Source organism: Oratosquilla oratoria, chromosome 3, assembly GCF_046742065.1.
Source record: "Oratosquilla oratoria isolate Oo_2021 chromosome 3, ASM4674206v1, whole genome shotgun sequence".
Lineage (NCBI taxonomy): Eukaryota > Metazoa > Arthropoda > Malacostraca > Stomatopoda > Squillidae > Oratosquilla > Oratosquilla oratoria.
The window spans coordinates 6,454,419-6,461,918 of record NC_134779.1 but is presented as its reverse complement, the minus strand read 5'-3'; positions in this window follow the sequence as shown (position 1 = coordinate 6,461,918).

Here is a 7,500-nt window from a genome sequence, read left to right as displayed (position 1 = left end):
CGAAAGAAAATAAATCCCCCAGTGACATCGATCATTCCACACCTAAAGTAGATTCTACAAATATTCCCGAGAATAACGTTGACAACCCACACATAGAATATGCCTCATTCCACGAAGAACTGCTTGACGCAAACCAACCACTCTTACCCCTCAACCCCTCCCACACACACACCTCACCACAACTCCAAGTTGCCCCTCATGTAGACCCCCAACAACCCCCCCAAACCCCACACCCCATGTATACGAGAACTTAGCCTGCCCTTCCCCACACCAAACGTCAAGTCAAACATCCTTCACCTCAAATCCTCACCCACAACTCCCATCACAACATCATCACCCACAACTCCCATCACAACATCATCACCCACAACTCCCATCACAGCATCCCCACCCATCCCAAAACCAACCTACAATAGTCAATAACTACCAGACTATCTCCCCTCTAACCGAAATCCCCACCTTCTCTCAAACTAGTGGACTCTCCATCACTGACTACCTAACGGCATGTGACCTTTTTTTCTCTAAAAATCCTAACTACTCTAACTTAGAGAAGATAAATCTATGCCGCCAGAATATACAAGCCTCAGATGAGCATAGATCCACGGCTCGAATGCTTGATAACCTTATTGCTAGTGGAATCACATAAAAGGATTACAAATCCCATCTGTTTAATGTCTTTCAGAACAAACAAACAAACAACATTAACTTTCTCCTCACATTTCTAAACAACACTAGAACTCAAAAACAGACTAACATCAAAGACAATGTTGCCAATACAATAAAAGAAATTAAAGAAAATCTAGAAAACCAAAGCCCTTGGACCTTCACAAACATCTCAGGAAAAAAAGCAATGACATTAGAAAACCTATACACATTACTAGAGATAGGCCTTTATCTTTCCTAACTCCCACCAAAGTGTCAAAAAGAAGCAGCTACAAGGAATTTAAACACCAGAAACCCATTAGCTTATGATTACATCTTAGAGATAACCAATGCTTGCAACATTTCCCTCTCCGACCAGCACCATTATGCTAGACTAAATAGCCTTCAGTCACACCAGGCCCCTAGCTCCAATACAGCACAACCATCAACCTGGTGCTCCTACCATCTTTCAACAACTCACAACACCAGAGACTGCACACAAAAACAACAAATACAAGCACAAAACCGCACTACCCCTTGCTCAGTTCATGGAACAACGACTCACACAGATGCCCAATGTAGAGCACAGCAACACCAACAACCACAGACACAACACCGCACTACCCCTTGCTCAGTTCATGGAACTACCTCCCACACAGATTCCCAATGTAGAGCCCAACAACAAAAACAATCACCCACGCACCCCCCCACCCCACTCAACATATCAAGACCAACACGGCCAAGTAAATACTGCAACCTACACAAAACCACAACTCACTCCAACGAGGAATGTTCTCAACAAAGATCACAACCACATCCTCATCAGAGGACAAACAGACTAGTTATGGCATCACAACAAACACCGTCCTCCCACAGAACGTCAAACTCAACACACACAACCCAACACCGATTGGGGGAACGCGTACCAGCCTCACGCACCAGACCACCATAGGAACGTCCGACCCACCCCACAACTATATCACTCTAAAGGTAACACTAGATCAAATAGATGTTGAGATGATGGTTGATACAGGCACAAACCTGAACCTCATCCCCAGAGCTCTTTACGAACCACTTAATGACCAAATCCAGTACTCCAACACAGAAGGCTTACTGATAGAGGGAAGTACCATATCACTTCATGATAGGATAGACTTAGATATAGAAATTAACAAATCCCAGGTAGGCCTCACATCCTTCCACTTAGCTGATGAATGGAGTCTCGACCACCAAGGTATAATGGGTTTAAAGTCCCTACGAGACTGGAAGTCCATCATCAACTTAGATACCAACAAAATCTCTTTCCGAGATGAAAATGACAACTCCAAAATTCCTGAAACACCCGACCCAGACACACAACTTCTTTCATATCTATCTGGCTTAAATAACACCTCTCCAACTAAGAGCTACTCATTCCGTCCACCACCTTATGTCACCTCAAAGGCATTGATGTCTAACACAGTCATCATACCCCCTAGACATTCAATAACAGTCCCACTATATATACCCGGAGCAATCGAACATCAAGATGTCATAATTGACCCAGATACGTCAAGAGTTAACAACATATCCCTCGAACCTTTATGGGATTTAGTGTCAGAAAATAAACACACCCTAGCTATGTTAACAAATCTCTCCGACCAACACCGCAAAATCAGAAAGAACACAAACATTTGTTCAGTCCACCTCCATAATTTCCCAATCCAAGAACCACTCCCACAACACATCAACACTGTAGGACAAACACAAAACCCCACCCCTATCCACACCAACCAAATAACGACATCAGCCAACGAAGAGATACGGAACAAGCTACTAAACCTCCTCCAAAGGAATAGATCGGCTATCGCCTTAGAAGGCGAACCTCTAGGCAAATGTGATATAACTAAACACCACATCCAAATCCCCCCCAACACCACCCCCTCATACACCCCCGCTTACCGCATACCCCACAGTAGGAAAACACAAGTAAACAAAAGTGTGCATGATATGTTACACCAAGGTGTAATTTCTCACTCAGATTCCCCTTGGAACAGTCCCCTCTTCCTAGTCCCTAAGAAAGACGGAACTCTACGCCCTGTTGTAGATTTTAGGAAAATCAATCACCTAACTCAATCTGACCCACACCCACTACCTGCCATGCAAGATGTCTTACAATCCATAGGAAACGGGAATTCTGTATTTTCCACAATTGACCTTAAGTCAGCCTTCTGGCAAGTGGAACTGACAGATGAATCAAAACCCGTAACTGCATTCTCCACAGATAAGGGACATTTCCACTTCGAGCGCATGCCCTTTGGCCTTAAGAATGCCCCCCAACCCAACAGAGATTAATGAATCGCATTTTCAGCGATATGATAGGAATCTCATTATTCGTCTACTTAGACGACCTCATCATCTATAGCCCCACACAAACTGACCACCTCCATATACTAGAGATTATCCTAAAAAGACTAAAAAGCGCGGGATTGAAAATCCAACTAGGAAAGTGCAAATTCCTACAGACGGAACTCACCTTCCTAGGCCATAAGGTAGACGCCCAAGGCATCCACACAACCATAGACAAAATAAATGCCATTGCATCCTTCCCAACCCCTAGAAACGCAGATGAAACAAGAAGTTTCGTAGGACTAGCCTCATACTATAGACACTTCATACAAAATTTTGCACACATAGCATCCCCTCTCACCAAATTCACAAGAAAAGGCGAGACATTCAAATGGTCTGAAGCGGAACAGACAAGCTTCGACACCCTTAAACATGCTCTTACCACAGCTCCTGTCCTAGCCTTTCCTGACATGAAGAAAGAATTCCTTCTTTACACCGACGCCTCCTCTAAAGGAATAGGCGCAGTTCTACAACAGAAGGATGAAAACGGGAAAGAGCACCCCATTGCATACGCAAGTAGAGTACTAAATAAACCTGAAAGTAATTATTCAACAACCCAAAAAAAAGGACTTGCATTGATATGGGGTTTAAAACATTTCAAATATCTCATACTAGGATACAAGATAAACATATATACAGACCACCAACCCATAGTCTACCTCTTTAACTCTTAAGACCTACATGGCAGAATTGCTAGGTGGAAAACCACCTTACTAGACTTTGACCCTAAAATCACATACTTAGCTGGAAAAGCTAACGTAGTAGCAGACTCACTAAGCAAACAAATCCACATATCGACCTTAACAAAAACAACCTGTATTCCTATGCAAGACCTTAGAGAAGAAACAGACAAAGACCCGATATGGTCTAAAGTAAAACAACATCTACTTTCAAGAACACCCTTACAGTCCCGACCACCTGTCCCTATAGAGGAACTCAAACTGGTCGACGGAATCATAAGGAGAACTACTAACGACAGAGAAGTTACTGTCATCCCCAATGCCCCAGTTCCCAAGGTCCTACACATATTGCACGACAGCGCAATGGGAGGCCACTCAGGCAGGGATAAGACACTGACTACTGCTAGGCATTCATATTTTTGAACACATATGAAAAAAGACATAACCACACATATAGACTCATGTGTCACTTGCAACCAATTCAGATGACCTGACCCAAAACAACTCAATATCAAAGACATCCCACTCCCTGCTGAACCATGGGAAACACTTGGCATTGACCTACTTAAAATGCCAATGAGCCATCAAGGTTCCAATTATGTACTCACGGCAGTCAACTATCTGTCAAAATACACAATCCTAGTTCCACTACAAGACAAAACAGCAGAGACTGTGGCCAAAGCATTGGTTAACAACATATTCTGCAGGTATAATATACCAAGACAAATGCTGTCTGATAACGGTTCTGAATTCAAGAACGAAGTAATGCGCGAAATAGCACATTTATATAACATAAATCAAACCTTCGCCACTGCCTACCATCCACAAGGGAATGGACTAGTAGAACGCACTAACAGAAAAGTGCTTGAAATCCTCAGACCTTTGGCCAACGATCTTTCGGATAGTTGGGAAGATTGGCTACCCCAGGTACAAGCCAGTATCAATAGCACAGTCAACTCCGCAACAAAGATGTCCCCCCATGAGATCATATTTGGCCAAAGAATGCGGCTACCCTACCAAATCTTTAACCAACCCCCACCCCCCTTATACAACCTAGAAAACCTTACACAATGCCTAAAAAGAGGCATGCAAAGTATATACAAACAGGTCAGAGAAAACCTCAAAACAGCCCAAGAAAAAACAAAACCAAACAACACAAGCGATCATCTCCACTCAACATAACACATGGAGACACAGTCATGGTCAGAGACTCTAATAGAACTAACAAACTCAAACTTAAGTTCCTAGGCCCCTTCACAGTCACAACCTCACTCCCCAACAATGTTTTCCTATTAACGGACCCTTATATATATATATATATTATATTTGTTAACCATGTACCATTAGGTGCCGGGTGTCACCTAACACCAGGGGGAGGGCGATATGTATACACCACATACACCACATCACCACATTCCCATACACCATGCAGGCAATGTCACAATCACCCAGACATGGTGGCGCCACACACATCCGGTCCGAGCCCCAGAGCGGCGCCAGCCGTATCAGCAATTTAGCTCAGCGCACGGAAGCGGACTGACACACAGACACACAAACGCACGCCATAGATGCAGTCAATCGCCAACCCGGATTAACACACGGGAACACAATACTGTTCAACCCTTTCCCCCTGGATATATTATGTATGTAGTATATTATGTTTGTAGTAATTATGAACCAAGAACAAACTTGTAAAGGGCCAAACAGCCTTACTAAAAATCTTGACAAGGTGACTGAGAGCACCTCAAAATTCAGCAGATTCAGCATTTCCGGAAACAAAACCGGACTGCACGACTCAAGGAGCAGTCAGTGTGTGTCGTGCCCTAGATCAATTGTGTACAGTGCCAAACGTGCCCTAGTGACTAAATGTGTACAGTATTTAACCAGATTGCCTCAATTTTTAATAAATAAGAAGAATACTCCCATTTTGAAGTTTATCTCGCCCGCATTAAGTCCTCCCTATGTAACCCCCAACCCAAGAAGGTTACAATCATCATCATCATCATCATCATCATCATCATCATCATCATCATCATCATCATCATCATCATCATCATCATCGTCATCGTCATCGTCATCGTCATCGTCATCGTCATCGTCATCATCATCATCATCATCATCATCATCATCATCATCATCATCATCATCATCATCATCATCATCACCATCATCATCATCATCATCATCATCATCATCATCATCATCATCATCATCATCATCATCATCATCATCATCATCATCAACATCATCATCATCATCATCATCGTCGTCGTCGTCGTCATCATCATCATCATCATCATCATCATCATCATCATCATCATCATCATCATCATCATCATCATCATCATCATCATCATCACCATCATCATCATCCTCTTCATCATCATCATCATCATCATCATCATCATCATCATCATCATCATCATCATCATCATCATCATCATCATCATCATCATCAACATCGTCATCATCATCATCATGATTGCGAGTCGCATCCAAATTCAAGCTGAAGAGATGTCGATAGTCAATGTTATCAAATCCTTCAAGTATTTTGAAAACCTCTATCAATGTCCTCGCAACCTTCTGGTTTCTAGAGAAAAGAACCCCAAAGCTTAGAAACGCCTCTGGTAGCTCGTGTGTCTAATGATAGGAATTAGTTTCGTTGCTCGTGCCTAAGCTTGTTCAAACCTCTGCTATCTTTTATCTTTCAACCAGGTTTCAATCCAAAATCACTGTTCCTTTATTACCCATGACTCGGACTTTTGACATTAACATCTTATGAGATACTTTATCAAAAGCTTTTTGGAAGTCGAGATAATGTATGTCGATTGACCTATTCCTGTCATATTCTTGAAGCATGACATGAAAGAACTCTATCAAGCATGATCTGTGACGCCGAAAATCATACTGTGAGTCTAATAACATGTTGTTTCTCTCTAGAAATTCGACTATTCTATCCAGAATAACACCTGCCACTATCTTCCCTACTAAGGGAGTAAGGCCGATATGTTACAAAGTCAAAGCATGCCGACAGGATACCTTTTGATCCATATCTAGGTCGGATGAAAAAAAAAAAAAAAAAATCATATCAATAATAAATTAAAACTATAACAATGTAAATAACAATTAAAATACATAAATAAATGCATTGGTATAGTTGAATAACAAACAAACAGGTAAATAGTAAATGATAATAAATTGACATATAACTAATAATAAATGAAAATCAGACAGACAAATTATAACAAAACAAAAAACAAATAATATAACATAAATTATAATAATTACAGCATCTTACTTAGGTATTTATCTAAATGATTCTTAAAGCTTCGAACTGAACTACATTGCACTACCTGTGCAGGAAGTTTATTCCATTCATTAACTACACGGTTGGCAAAGTTGTTTCTACCTACTTCCAAATTGAATCTATTTCCGGACAGTTTGAGACCATTGTTTCTTGTCTGATTCTCATTCAGTGTGAAAATTTGGTCACTTTTGATGTTGTCAATTCCCTTTAAAATCTTAAAGACCTGTATCAAGTCACCTCTGAGTCTACGCTTTTTTAGGGAAAACAGATTCATGTGCTTAAGTCGATTTTCGTATGATTTATTTTTGATATTTGGAATCAGTTTTGTGGCTCGCCGTTGTACTTTTTCCAGTCTGTCAATGTCTTTAATGAGATTCGGTGACCATACGGAAACAGCATATTCCAAATGTGGACGAACTAACGATTTATATAGCTTGTTAATGAGTGATGGACTTTTGAAATCAAAAGATCGCGCAATCAATC